This window comes from Chiloscyllium plagiosum, unplaced genomic scaffold, assembly GCF_037043375.1.
Source record: "Chiloscyllium plagiosum isolate Xiang-an unplaced genomic scaffold, Cpla_swu_hap1 HiC_scaffold_4, whole genome shotgun sequence".
NCBI lineage: Eukaryota > Metazoa > Chordata > Chondrichthyes > Orectolobiformes > Hemiscylliidae > Chiloscyllium > Chiloscyllium plagiosum.
Window position 1 is genome coordinate 137,376,858 of NW_028270142.1, and position 16,225 is coordinate 137,393,082.

Genomic DNA, 16,225 nt, shown 5'->3' on the forward strand with positions numbered 1-16,225 from the left:
ATTCATTCACAGTGATCTGATTAACTGCTTCAAGGGTAGAAAGAGATTATATAAAACAGCTCACCACCTCAATTCCTTCTGAAGTGTACAAAGTTAAAAATCACTCAACACCAGGTTCTAGTCCAACAGGGTTATTTGGAAGCACCAGCTTTCAGAGCTCTGCTCCTTCATCAGGTGACAAACCCCTGATGAAGGAGCAGCGCTCCAAAAGCTAATGCTTCCAAATAACCCTGTTGGATTAGAACTTGGTGTTGTGTGATTTTTAACTTTGCACACCCCAGTCCAACACCGGCATCTCCAAATTCTGAAGTGTAGACATCGCGAGGGTCTGAGACCCAATAGATGGTGGAGTCAGATTCAATTGAAGCATTCAAGTGGGTATTGGATGATTATTTGGATAAAAAGGGGATGGGGGAAAAGCAGGAGATTGGCACGAGGCAATGATGCTCATTTGAAAAGTTGATGCAGGCACAATGGGCCAAATGGCCTCTTTCTGCACTATAAGAATTCCATTATTCTGTGAAGTTTTGTCTCAAGCCACTTGGGCTTTGTTTGCAATTGAGTTTAAATATCTTGCTCGTGTTCCTTTTGCAAGTGCGGACAGTTTCTCCCTATCTAACCCATCCAGCCATATTACAATTGCACTATCATTGATGGCCATCCCTTGGGTTGCCTGAGTCTTTACCGCAGGGATTCCCTTCCTAAACCTCACAAGCTCTTCACAGAATCTTGGAAATGTACAGCACAGAAGACCCTTCAGTCCAACCTGTCCATGCTGACCAGAGATCCCAACCCAATCTAGTCCCACCTGCCAACACCTGGCCCCTATCCCTCCAAACCCTTCCTTTACATATACCCATCCAGAGGCCTTTTAAATGTTCTAATTGTACCAGCTTCACCACTTCCTTTGACAAATCAGTCCATACATGTACCACCCTCTGTGTGAAAGATTTGCCCCTTAGGTGTCTTTTATATCTTTCTCTTGAGGTTTCTTTCATACTTTAAGACTTCTTAATTGATGGGCCAAAGGGTCTAATTCTGCTCCTATATCTTATACCTTATTGTACTTCTTTGTCAGCTTTGGATCACTTTCCCAATATTTCCTTATGCCCTTTAGTGAACAAAATTTATCCTTAAGGCACCATGACATTTTTTTTTGGTTGAAAACATCAACTTCTTTTTCATAAATTCATTCACCAGAACAAAGGCATCGCTGGCCTGGCCTGCATTTATTGCCTATCTCACATTGCCCAGAGGACAATAAAGAGTCAAACACATTGCTGAGAGTCTGGAGTTAGGCCAGACCAGATAAGGACAGCAGTTTCCTTCCCTGAAAAACATTTGTGAATTAGTTGGATTTTTGTGACAATTGATAATGGTTTCATTGGGCTCATAAAACCAGCGTTTTATTGTCTTCACGTTGTTTAGTTTAGTTTAGTTTCCCTGCAGTGTGGAAACAGGCTCTTCGGCCCAACCAATCCATACTGACCCTCCGAAGAGCCACCCACCCAGACCCATTTCCCTCTGACTAATGCACCTAGCACAATGGACAATTTAGCATGGCCAATTCACCTAACGTGCACATCTTTGGACTGTGGGAGGAAACTGGAGCACCCGGAGGAAACCCATGCAGACACAGGGAGAATGTGCAAACTCCACACAGCCAGTCACCTGAGGCTGGAATCGAACTTGGGACTCTGGTCCTGTGAGGCAGCATCTAGCCACTGAGCCACCATGCTGCCCCTATGTATCATGTGCTGGACTCAAACCAGGTGCCCAACACAGTGACAAAATCACTCGGCTATCACCTCCTTTTAAACATGCTCTCAAAATGCAAGCCCTGTTGGCGTGAGAGTGAATTAAACAATTCTGTTGCTGTGTTCCTGTCTTCAATACCGGTAACAGATACAAAACTACAAAACACAGCTGAGCGTAGAAAGCAAAGGTCTTTAAAAAGCACTGGCCTTAAAGGATAAATCACTGGGCACATCAAATTTAATAAGACACAGCAGTACCACTCAAATGAAGCATGAGTTAGCGACGAACGAGCGCAGGACATAAAATTGTTTCATTAAAGACCAGCCTCACATGGCTTGGGATATTGTGTGCACCATTTCTCTCTTCTGTGTGCCTTTAATGTGACAATTGCATTCAAAATCTGCCAGGCTCAGATCAAAACAGTCAAATCCTGTCCCCCCCCCCTCCCACACACACACTCACACACACACTCACACACATACTGAGGTCAGTAATTCTGAAACTTAAAAAAATAAAGATTCTGCTCTGGGGACTGACAGGTTTTGTAGTAAAACGTAGCGTGCAGTCACCAGATATGGCTGACAGATGTCACCGAAACAAGACAGCCTGCAGAGTGGATGCTTTTTTATCTATTTTGTCTTCTCCTTTCTGATGCTCTCTTCCTTTATTTAGAAAGGGAAGGCTCCCACAGAGTGTTGCTTCATTTCTTTTGGATTTCCAAACCATGCAGGAGACCATTCTCTTGAAGCTGCGGAGAGAAGTAGTTGGTGTTGGGCAGATGAAAGGAGGGAAACTGGTTTAAGGAACCGCTCACTGGGGTCAAGCTCCTCTCACACTTTGCGTCTGTTGGTGATTAGCAGAACAAATTAGTGCAACAGGAACCATGGCGGGAGCACAGGACAGGCCCTGTCATACAACAAAGGAAGACAAGGCCATCTTTTTAACCCCCACCATCCCCAGCCCCAACAAACAAGGCTGTCAACAGCCCAGTGTGAAAATAAGTTAGCTACACTTCTTCATCAGACACAAAGGAAACCCTATGTAGCGTGAGCACAAAGAGTTCACACCTCTGATCTGCAACTTTTTTAATATAACGGACCCTGACTGATCTGACTCCGTTTTTTTTTCTCTCTGCTGGATTTGCAAAGAGTTGCGGAGTTGAAAGAACATCCGAGAGTCATTACCAAAAGCCCTAAAAAACACGAGTAAACTTATTCCCCTCAAGATAGGATTCGATTCTGTCATGATCTGTGAGACAGCTCCAGAGAAAAGTGATGATTAGAAGTACCAGCCAGAAAGATTGGATTGAAGATTTAAGGCACAGATAATGCTGTAGGTCTTGGAAAGGATTCTTTTATTACAGATTAAACACTATGATTTGTAAAGGTGCACCGTTAGTACAGTAACTAGTGATAACTAAAGCATTATTCAAGTACCCCCTGCTAACCCACTACTTAGCTCAGGTACCAGTAAAATACAGTGAGGCAATTAGATTGGGCAGGTTTGTCACTCTTAGTGCCACATTACCCTCACTGAAGCATATTTAGAGTCATAGAGTCATAGAGTTGCACAGCTCAGAAACAGACCCTTCGGTCCAGTTCGTCCATGCTGACCAGATATCCTAAATTAATCTCGGAGAAAGTGAGGACTGCAGATGCTGGAGGTCAGACTTGAAAAGTGTGATGCTGAAAAAGTACAGCAGCTCAGTCAGCATCCAAGGAGCAGGAGAATCGACATTTCGGGCATAAGCTCTTCATCAGAAATTAATCTAGTTCGATTTGCCAGTATTTGGCCTCCATCCTTTCAAACCCTTCCTATTCATATACTTATCGAGTTGCCTTTTAAATGTTGTAATTGTACCAGCCTCCACCACATCCTCTGGCAGCTCATTCCATACACGCACCACCCTCTGTGTGAAAAAGTTACTTCTCAGGTACCTTTCAAATCTTTCCCCTCAAACCTTAAACCTATGACCTCAAGTTTTAGACTCCCCTACCGTGGCAAAAAATGTCCTTGGCTATTCACCCTATCCAAGGGGATCTCGTAGAAACCTATAAAATTCTATCAGGAGTAGAGATGCAAGGTGCTCACAAGTCTCATTCCTGATGAAGGCCTTATGCCTAAAACGTCAATTCTCCTGCTCCTCGGATGCTGCCTGACCTGCTGTGCTTTTCCAGTACCACACTCTCGACAATAGTGGGAGAGTCCAGAACCAACAATCATATGTTAAGATTAAAAGATAAAACTTTCACCCTGAGGTGAGGAGAAATTTCTTCACCTGGGGGACAGTGGGGATTCTAATTTTGGAATGTCATTCCTCCCAGCCCATTCACTGATGGAGGGAACCGCAGACCAGTGATTGTGGCGATTTCTGGAGTTTGTCTCGAGTGGGAATCTCATGTACACATCTCATGGCAAAATGGTCAGACTGTCCATAAATGGAGCATTTAAAAAGAAGAAGGTTCAAGGGATCACATGAGGTGTTATCTGAGAGAGCTATAGGGCTGCAGGGCACTCTGGTGAGAGGGAGAGATAGAGGCAGAGAGTGGCTAGGCCACAGATACCTTTGAAAACAAGTCACTTGACTAAGGGACATACCTCCTTCACCCTTGGCTGTCCCCTCAATTCCAAAATGGTGTTCCACTTGCTAAGGTCACAAGTCTAAGAATCCCCTACAATGTGGAATCAGACCTTTTGGCCCAACAAGTCCACACCAACCCTTCAAAGAGTAACCCATCCAGACCCCTTCCCCTACATTTTACCCCAGACCCATTCCTATACCCTATATTTACCCCTGACCAATGCATCTAACCTACACATCCCTGAACACTGTGGGCAATTTAGTATGGCCAATTCACCCTAACCTGCACATCTTTGGATTGTGGGATGAAACCAGAGCACCCAGAGGAAACCCACACAGAAACAGGGAGAATGTGCAAACTCCACACAGATAGTTGTCCTAGGTTACAATCGAACCTGGGTCCCTGGTGCTGTGAGGCAACAGTGCTAACCACTGAGCCACTGCGCCATCTTGGGTCTTCATGTGACTGAACAGTCTGCCTCATGACCCATGATCTTTGCACACATGGGAGTGAGATGTCCCCATGAGACAGTGAGACATGAAATATGGGCCTTGCTTCTTTATCTTGTCTTCACTCACGGTCTTGCTGAGAGGACTCCTCCTGCTCCATACGTTTGTACGTTCTCCACAACTATTCTGCCTCATTGTTGAGCTTGAGTCTTTTAGCGAGTGAAGGGGTGACAGGGAACAGGACGCGGTGTGAGGTAGGGAAGCATTGTATTTGGTGATTTTGTTTACAAGTTCATGGAATCCCCACAGTGTGGAAGCAGGCCATTCAGCCCATCAAGTCCATACTGACCCTCCAAAGAGTATCTGACCCAGACTCACACCTGTATCCTATTCATGTAACCCTGCATACCACATAGCCAATATACCCAGCCTGCACATCCCTGGACTCTGGGAGGAAACCAGAGCACCCGGACAAAACCCCCGCAGAGGCGAGGAGAACTTGCAAACTCCACACAATTGCCCAAGGGTAGGATTGAGCCTGGGTCCCTGGGGCTGTGAGGCAGCAGTGTTAACAGAGCAGTAAAATATGAGGAGCAGAAGAGTCAAGACCAGTGGTTATGATGGAGGGTTTCAGCAGCTGATGAACTGGGATGGATATATCGGTGGAAGTACAGGGAAAGTATGGTTTTTATAATAATGATACTAGTCGCAACAGAAGTATTGTCATGGAGATGCAGTCTTAACATCACGGGGTTGATAATCCAGGCTAATTTTCTGGAGTAAGGGTTCAACTCCTATTCATGGCAAATGATGAAATTTGAATTCATTTTAAAAAAGCTGGCCCAAATACACCGTTGGTTGTTTTCAAATCCATCTTGTTCACTAACACCTTTAAGGGAAGGAAATCTGCCTAACATACCTAGTCTGGACTACATGTGACCCCAGACTCACAGCAATTGGATTGACTCTTAACACCAGTGGGCGTCATCAGCAGGAACGATCAGTCAGCATACAGAGAGGAGGTGCAGAGGCTAACGGACTGGTCTCTGAAGGTGGACAGAGAGGTTAACGAACGAGAGGTTAACTTCAGGAGGCCACGGAGCAACCACTCTCTGCTGGACATGAATGGATCCCCTGTGGAGATCGTGAAGAAATTTTCTGGTGTCCACCTGGCAGAGAATCTGACCTGGACTCTCACCATCAGCTCCATAGCTAAGAAAGCCCAGCAGCATCTCTACTTTCTATGTATACTGAGCAAAGCTCACCTCCCACTTCCCCCCTCCTCACCCCCACCCCCACACAGACACATCTCCCCCCATCCTCACCACATTCTACAGAGGGTTCATTGCGAGTGCGTTCACCCTGAGTTGCTACATCACTGTCGGTTCGGCAACTGCACCGTCTTGGATGGTAAGACCCTACAACAGATAGTGAGGACAGCTGAGAAGACCATCTGGGTCTTTCTCCCCTCCATTACAGACATTTACACCACACGCTGCATCCACAAGGCTAACAACATTGTGGCAGACCCCAGACACCCCTCACTCAAACTGTCCTCCCTCCTGCCATCTGGCAGAATATACCGGAGCGTACGGTCTCTCACGACCAGTCTGTGCAACAGTTTCTTCCCCCAGTCCATCAGGTTCCTTAACACTGTATGATTGGACCCTTTCCCATCTGGAATTCTTCACATGACTTCGAATTGCTGTTAGAAAAATATCTATTATTTATCATTCTTCTATTACACTGTAACTTGCGTGTTATGCACTTTTGCCGTGTATGATTATGTAGTTTGTGCTGTCCATGTAGCACCCTCAGTGCTGGAGGAACGCTGCCTCGTTTTTTACTTTATCCGTTGTATATGGCAGAAATGACAAATAAAAAGCTACCTTACTCGACTCTCCTCTACCTGGTCTCTAGGTAATCAGTGATGGGCATAAATCTTGGCCCACATCTCATGTTTGAACATGAAAGTTCTGTACCTCTCTCAGAAAGTTAGTTTTAATTATTTGCCCACTGCTGGGGAAGGGCTGCTTGCTCTGTCGTTACACTGGCTTTCCCTTCCTCCATTTTAAACCGGCACGACTTTAACAGTCCTCTGGCAACCTGTCTTTAGTCAGAGAGGGTTGGAAAACGTTGATCAGACATTCCACTGTTTCTCCCCTTGCTTGTCTGAACAGCCTAGGATACACTTCATTCAGGCTGACGGGTTTAGCTGCACTCAGTGATGCTAATCCCTTTATTAATTTCCTCGCTCACTATATTTATTCCGTAAAATATTACATAGTCCTAATCCAATCCCGTTTGGCCTGATGAAGGGTTTTTGCCCAAAGGGTTGATTTTCCTGTTCCTCGGATGCTGCCTGACCTGCTGTGCTTTTCCAGCACCACTCTGATCTAAACACTGGTTTCCAGCATCTGCAGTCCTCACTTTCACTATATCCCTCCAAACCCTTCCTATTCATATACCCATCCAGATGTCTTTTAAATGTTGCAACTGTACCAGCCTCCACCACTTCCTCTGGCAGCTCATTCCATACACGTACCACCCTCTGTGGAAAAAAGTTGCCCCTTAGCTCCCTTTTAAATCTTTCCCCTCTCACCTTAAACGTACGCCCTCCTCCTCACCACATCTTTTAACATGGGAATAGTTCCTGCAGCTTTTTAACAAAACCATCCATTCCAGTGCTAAAACCCTCGCAGCAAGAGGATTTTAAAGGATTTTCTGTGAGTGTAGAGGAGCAAATGCATTTTGCTCTAACACAGCACTAGAGTAAAGCTGGGTTCAGCAATATGTTCACTGAACAAATTGAAATCCCATTGCTTTGTATTGCCATTTCAATGTAAAAGAACAGCACATTCTCCAGAAGGTGAAGTGGAAAGTGGGATTAACGTCTTTCATTATATTCCTTCTGACAAGGCTACACTTCTTATTATTCGTCAAGGTTTCAAAATGTAATGTAATCACACTCGATGGAAATGAGTTTTAATATCTTACAACTCCAGCGTAAATGCTGCTACCTTACATGTAGATTACTGTACAAATTGGTGATTCTGCGAGCTATATTTGATCTGTCATGTCTCGGAATTATGTGCGGATTTTGAGTGTCAGTTTTCTGGTGCGTAATTGTATTTGTGCTATGCATGGGTGACACTTCATACGAATTTAAGAAATGCATCAAGTTCCGACATAAGCAATATCTAAAAGGGCTCAGGGACTGTCGTCTGGAAGTTAGTCATGTCTATCTGTGAGCTATGGGCTGAAACCTCAATCCCCCCAACTCTGCCATCAATTCCGACAGTCTTAATCTACAGAGGGGGCTATATCTGCAAGTAGCCATAATTGTAAGTAAAGTGCTTTATTCCCAGGCAGCTTGGAGTGTGTGATCATATATGTGACTGGCTGTTTTCCTTCCATTGCATCTGATATTGCTTCCTTTTAGGGAAGTTGAAATCGACAACAACATTGCTTTCAAGTTAATCTGCAGATGTCATCATCTGGCATTCTTACCATCTGCCTGAAAAGGCCAGATTGTCTTGCACTCAAATGTTCACAGAAAGACTCCTAGATGTTGTCACACCAAGTACGTGACTTATGACTTATTGTGCTGCAGAGACTGACACTAATTGAGTTCCAACTCCCAATGAGTATGACAAAGATGGAAACATAAAGTTTCCATTGTACGCTGGCATTTGACTTTCAAAGCCAATGCCAGGAGGCTGGTCAATCAGGCTTTACAGACTGGGGGAGAAAAAAGTCATCTGGAAACTATGAGATTGCCTCAGCCGATAGTCACTAAGTCTTGGCTGCGGACCCGGAGCAGCAGAGCCAGTGATTTGCTCAAGTTCCTTTCTTACAGATACCAGCCACATAGATTTACATTCGCCATAAGAGCTTCACAAGCAAACAAGGTTTAATACCCAGGCACATTAGGAGATAGTAGGGGAGGTGACCCAAGGTGATCAATGAGACAGGTGGCAAGGAATGTTTTATTGAAGGAGACAGGTAGAGAGCTCTATTTACGTGTGTCTACCAGCTCCTTCCGCTTCTCTCTGCATAGCCATTTTCCTGGATCTCTGCCCCTGAAGCATGTTGTCTTGTATACCTGTATTGCCCTCCCCCACACTGTTTGTGTACGGGACCTTTCATACGAAGGTGAAAGGTGGAGGCTGACCCATTTAGGAGGACCAGCTGGGGATCTCGGTACCTGATTCCTGACACATGCCAACCAAAACACCTTAGAAATTGGTGTGAAGCAGCTGCCCAATGCCACTATCAGAACCAGATGTCCAAGAGGTAACTGGCTGGTTAAGGGCAATTTTCCAGGTGATGGACAGGGATGAAGATGTATCGAAGAATTGTGGGTCTTCGATTTGCAAACTGTGAAGAAATGGGATGCCTACATTTCCAGTGCAAGCTCAGGGACAAGTGGGCGGCACTGTGGCACAGTGCTGCCTCACAGCGCCAGAGACCCAGGTACAATTCCCGCCTCAGGCAACTGTCTGTGTGGAGTTTGCACATTCTCCCCATGTCTGTGTGGGTATCCTCTGGGTGCTCCGGTTTCCTCCCACAGTCCAAAAATGTGCAGGTTAGGTGAATTGGCCATGCTAAATTGCCTGTCGTGTTAGGTGAAGGAGTAAATGTAGGGGAATGGGTCTGGATGGGTTGCTCTTCGGAGGGTCGGTGTGGACTTGTTGGGCCGAAGGGCCTGTTTCCACACTGTAAGTAATCTAATCTAAGAACACACTTTAATTCTTTCTTTAAACCCTACAAAAGAAATAAATATAACAATGGATAGCTAACCAAGTGGCATCCTCACTATGCTTTGCCTCCCCCAGGTTTTAACCGTGACAAGACACAGGGCACCAAAAGTTTTGATCTTGTACTCATCAGGATACTTCCAGGCTTTATTTAAATTTTAAACTAGGCAGGTTGACTTTGCTTGGTCAGGGCTTTGCCCAGAGAAATGGTTGTCACCTATTTTGTTGAGATGAAAAAGGCACAATGTGTACGTGTACTTTTTGTCTGTGAAGAATAGGGTCCTGTGCATTGATACATGTAGCTTCCTGTACACACTGTGAGCTTGACTGAAAATTCTAAAATCTAAATTGTCTGTATACTTCTTCACACACTCAGGATTATCCAGCAAATGCAGTCCAATTGTAGTCAATTGAAGATATAAATAGAAAGTGCGAGAGAAATTCAGCACATCTCGGACTATTTGTGGAGAGACAAACAGACATAATGTCTTGAAGGCAACAAGACCTTTATTCAAAGCTGTCCTTGAAGATGCCTAAATGTAAGTATTAGCATGCAGGGACGGTAAAAGGTCTTCACCCAGATCATGGAGAGGTGAAAGCTATAGCACGAGATACAGAAACCAACAGATGTGAAAGCAATGCAACAATTTATTGGAATCATGAACTCTTCTGCGAAACTGTCTTTTTTAAAAATTTAATCTGGTTGAACCATCCTAATTTCCCTTGAGAAGGTGCTGATGGGCTGCTTTCTTAGACCACTGTAGTCCTTAGGATGTAAAGACGCCCATAATGCCAATAGAGAGGGTACTACAACTCTTCGTTGTTGTTTTTTATAATATGTACTTGTCACCTGCTAGGCCAGGCTTATTCTCCATCCTAATTGCCCAGAGGTCAGTCACAAGTCAACAACAATACCCAATATCAACTTCAGCAAGGCATTTGATAGGGTTCCCCATGGTAGGCTCATTCATAAAGTCAAGAAGTACGGGATACAGGGAGATTTGGCTATCTGGATTCAGAATTGGCTGGCTGACAGAAGGCAGAGAGTGGTTGTAGTTGGAAAGTATTCTGCCTGGAGGTCAGTGTTGAGTGGGGTCCCACAGGGCTCTGTTCTTGGGCCTCTGCTCTTTGTAGTTTTTATAAATGACTTGGATGAAGAGGTTGAGGGGTGGGTTAGTAAATTTGCAGATGAAACAAAGTTTGGAGGTGTTGTCGGTAGTATAGAGGGCTACTGCAGGCTGCAGCGTGACATAGATAGGATGCAGAGCTGGACTGAGAAATGGCAGATGGAGTTCAACCTGGATAAATGCGAAGTGATGCATTTTGGAAGGTCGAACTCAAATGCTGAATATAGGATTAAAGACAGGATTCTTGGCAGTGTGGAGGAACAGAGGGATAGGGTTGTTAAGAAAGCATATGGTGTTTTGGCTTTCATTAACAGGGGATCCGGTTTAAGAGCAGTGAGATTTCGCTGCAGCTCTACAAGTCCCTGGTGAGACCACATTTGGAATATTGTGTCCAGATCTGGTTGCCCTACTATAGGAAAGATACAGACGCTTTCGAGAGGGTGCAAAGAAGGTTTACCAGGATGCTGAGTCATTGGGGTCATTTAAGGGACTGCTGGACATGTACATGAATAGCAGTGAGTTGAGGGGTGCGTAGGTTAAGTTACTATATTTTATATTAGGATTTAACCTCAGCACAACATCATGGGCCAAAGGGCCTGTTCTGTGCTGTACTTTTCTATGTTCTGTGTTCTATGTTCTATCACTATCACTAGAAAAGCTACTGATGGGCATCTAATGTAATCAGGGTGGCACGGTGGTTCAGTGGTTAGAACAGCTGCCTCACAGGTCCCGGGACCTGGGTTTGATTCCACCTTTGGGTGACTGTGTGGAGTTTGTATGTTTCTTCCTGTGTCTGTGTGGGTTTCCTCCCACATTCCAAAAGCTGTTAGGTTAGGTGAATTGGCCATGATAAATTGCCCATAGTATTAGCTGTGTTAGTCGGGGGGAAATTAGTCAAGGTAGATTAATTTTCAGAGGGTCAGTGTGGACTTGTTTGGCGAAGGGCCTGTTTCCAAACTGTAGGGGATCTAATCTAATCATTCCTTGTTTGCACCACTAAGCTATCAAGGTCTTCTCTTTCACCTTTATATTTTGTAGGGAAACAGGTCTTTTAGCCCAACAAGTCCACACCGCTCTTCCGAAGCGAAACCCACTCAAGCCCATTCCCCTACCCTACATTTACCCCTGACTAACGCATCTAACACTTGACCTGCATCTTTTACTGATTTCATAAGATGTGCTAGGCCAGCATTTACTGCCCATCAGAAAGGATGGCACAGTGGCTCAGTGGTTAGCATTGCTGCCTCACAGTGCCAGGGACCTGGATTCGATTCCAGCCGTGGGCGACTGTCTGTGTGGAGTTTGCATATTCTCCCTGTGTCTGTGTGGGTTTCCTCCAGGTGCTCCAGTTTCCTCCCACAATCCAATGTGCAGGTTAGGTTGGAATAGCCATGCTAAATTGCCCATAGTGTTTAGGGACGTGTAGGTTAGGTGCATTAGTCAGGGGTAAATATAGGTTAGAGGGAATGGGTCTTGGGTGGGTTACTCTTCAGAGGGTCAGTGTGGACTTGTTGGGCCGAAGGGCCTGTTTCCACACTGTAGGGATTCTGTGATTCTATGATAATTGCCTAGAGGTCAGTCAAAGGTCCACAACATTACTGAAAGAGATATAATTCTCCAGAAGGCTGAGAATTCTAACATTGGGGCATTGTTGGAGAAGGTATCAATGTAGTCCAAAACACTTTGAGCAAATGCCTATGTTAGGACCACTATTGCTGACTGAGCTAAGAATATCTAATGATGGGATTGAAAGTTACCAACTTTCCTTTTTTGTATGACAAAGCTATCAAGATTTGATTTCCACCACTAAATGTTTCTGTCCAACTGTCTGCTATTATTAGAGACTGTGTATTTTTTACTGTTTTCATTGAGATGACTGATTTTTTTAACAGTGCAACCCCTCAAATGAAACAGAATTTTATCACCCACTCGGTGGCAATGAAAAGGGCAGCTTGACAACTCAAATGAAAGATTATCGACCCGAAGTGTTAACCTATGTGTCTCTCCCTGTACATCAGATTATTGTTTTCTTGCAACTTCTGCTTTCATTTGACAGCGAGACAGTTCTTCTTTGAGAGTAACCCAGACCGTTCCACTGAAAGAACATACGTTTTTGCATTTGTTTTATTGTAAAGGCTGTACAGCTGCCAGTAAGTAATAAACTAGTCATCAAATGTTTTTCTCAGAAATTGTGGTCCAGAAGAGTTTTTGTTCATGAATGAATGAATCATTATGAATGGGACGTTGTTTTATAAGTCAATTACATACAGTATAGCGAATTAGGAACATGTAACATCAACATGTTGCCTGACACCACCGCATATTTCTAGCTGCTTCAATTTTAATGTAACATTAACAGGGAGGTGATGACTAACTGATATATTAATATCCTGATATTATCAATAGGCTGTTTTTCCAGAGACCCCAGGTAATGTTCTGGGGAGCTGTGCCCAACTCCTGCCGTGTTTAATTTTAAGACTAAGGTAAATTGGTTCTTGATCAGTCGTGGAATCAAGTAATTTCATAGAATCTCCACAGTGTGGAAGCGGGCTATTAGGCCCATTGCATCCATACTGACCCTCCAAACAGCACCCCAGTGAGACCCAGACCCACACCTCTATCCATGGGTAATCCATCCAGCCTGCACATCCCTGGAACTATGGGCAATTTACCATAGCCAAACATGCATATCTTTGGACTATGGGAGGAAACTGGAGCACCCAAAGGCTAACCACACAGACACAGGGGAGAATGTGCAAAATCATGCAGACTACTATCCAAGGGTGGAATTGAAACCAGGTCCCAAGAACTGTGAGACAGTAATGCTAACCACTGAGCCACAGTGCTGTGATTATCAGGAAAGGGCAGGAAAGATAACATGAGGATATTGGATTAGTCTTGATCCTATTGAACCGCAGAGCAGGTTAAAGGGGCCAATTGACCCATTTCCATTCCTATTTGTTACGTTCTTCAGGCAGATGTTGAAGTTTGAATTGAATAACAATTATAACGGACTTATGATGATTGTGAAACAGCTAACACTGGGATAAAACAAAACTGTTGTTGACTGTCAGGAGTACTGTCTCACTTTAGGGCGGGAAATTTACCATCTTTATTTGGTCTGGTTCTTTGTGACTCCAGATCCACAACAACATGGCTGACTCTCACCTGCCCTTTGGGCAATTAAAGATGGGCAATAAATGCAGGCCTGGCCACGTCCTGCAAATGAATAAGAACAGGTTTTGGTTTGATCAATGCAGCTTTAAGGTGGCGTGACAAGGAAGCCCTTGGATGTTGCTTCAGCCGCACTTAGAATCCTGTGTTCAGTTCTGGGCGCCACATTACCAAAAGGATGTGGAATTTTGGAGAGGATGCAGAGAAGGTTTACGAGGATGTCGCCTGGTATGGAAGGTGCTAGCTATGAAGAGAGGTTGAGTAGGTTAGGATTGTTTTCATTAGAAAAAAATATTGAGGGGGGACCTGATTGAGGTTTACAAAATCATGAAGGGTGTAGACAGGGGAGATAGAGGTAAGCTTTTTCCCAGGGTGAAGGATTCAATAACGAGAGGTCACACTTTCAAGGTGAGAGGTGAAAAGTTTAAGGGGGATACACACGGGAAGTACTTTACACAGAGGGTGGTGGGTGTCTGGAACCCGTTGCCATCAGAGGTGGTAGAGGCAGGCACGGTAGATTCATTTAAGATGGGTCAGGACAGATGCATGAGTAGGTGGGGAGCAGAGGGTTACAGATGCTTAGGAATTAGGCGACAGGTTTAGACAATGGATTTGGATCGACTCAGGCTTGGGCCAAAGGGCCTGTTCCTGGACTGTAAATTTTCTTTGTTCTTTCTTTGTTCTATGTGGGATCACAGACAATCTTACTTTCGGGGATCAACTGAGTTGAGCAATTTGTTCTTTTGTTACAAGTGTCAGCAGAAACTCAAATGGGGAGGACTCTCCGCTTTGAGCCATGGGGTTCAAATTGAATCCCCTGAGAACTGAGCGCAGTAGTTTGACTGACACTGCAGGGATAGCGCTAACAGGGTGCTACACTGTCAGGGGTACTGTCTTCTATATAAGATGCTAAAGCAGAAAGACCTTTTGCTGTCTTGTGTTGAGGTAAAAAAACATGATCATTATTTTAAAGGAGGGCGGGGGAGTTCACACCTTGACACACTACGTTGTGATTGGCATCACTAAATCACATGATCCAATCACTACCACATTGATGAGTTTGGGAGCCAGCTGTGCACCAATTGGTTGCTATATTTTCTGCATTATACGATGCTCTTGGAATGTTCTTCACTGACTGAAACGTGCCTTGTGTTGTCCTGAGGTCATGAAAGGAGCTATAAAATGCAAATGTCTGTCTGTTTCTAACCTCCAGGGATACTTCTAGTCTTTCATGGATGTGTGTCGAAGAGTGTGGTGCTGGGAAAGCACAGCCGGTAGGGCAGCATCCAAGGAACAGGAGAATCAACTTTTCAAGCATACACGCTTCATCAGAAATAAGGGGGTGGCCCAGGGGGTATGAGAGATAAATGGGGGCGGGAAGGTGGCTGGAGGAAAGGTAGCTGGGAATGCGATCGGTAGATGAAGGTGAGTGGTGAGGGTGATAGATGGGAGAGGAGAGTCAGGTGGTTAGGAAGATGGACAGGCAGGACAGTTCAAGAGGGCAGTGCCGAGTGGGGATGAGGTGGGAAAGGGGAAATGAGGAAACTGGTGAAATCCACATTGATCCTGTGTGGTTGGAGGGTCCTGAGGCAGAAGATGAGGCGTTCTTCCTCCAGGCGTCTGGTGGTGAGGATTTGGCAGTGGAGGAGACCCAGGGCCTTCATGTCCTTGGTGGAGTGGGAGGGGGAGTTAAAGTGTTCAGCCGCAGAGCGCCTAGGGTTGTTTAGTGTGTTTGTCACAGAGATGTTCTCTGAAACGTTCCATGGTCAGCATTTATTTACCATCTGAAATTGTCGTTGAGAAGGTGGTGTTGAACTGTCTGAACTGTCTTCATGAACCGCTGGAGTCCATTTGACAAAATCATAGCTATTCAAAGTTCTTGCTCATCATCTGCTCTGATTTATTCAAATCTTTGACACTCGCACCCTAACTCTCATTAATCCCTCTTCACTGGTCACTCCTGTGTCTACTGATCTTCACTAATTTGACTACTCAGTTCTGGTCTCCCTGCTGTAAGGTATATGTTGTGAAAGGGTTCAGAAAAGATTCACAAGGATGTTGCCAGGCTTAGAGGGTTTGTGCTATCAGGACAGGCTGAATAGGCTGGGGTTATTTTCTGTATAGCATAGGAGGCTGAGGAGTGACCTTATAGTAGTTTGTAAAGTCATGAGGGAGTCTCAAACTAGAGGGCATAGGTTAAAGGTGAGAGGGGAAAGATTTAAAAGGGTCCTCGGGGCCAACATTTACAGGCAGAGGGTGGTGCGTGCATGAGCTGCCAGAGGAAGTGATGGAGGCTGGTACATTTACAATATTGTAATTGTATGAATAGGAAGGATTTAGAGGAATATGGGCCAAATGCTGACAAATGGGACAAG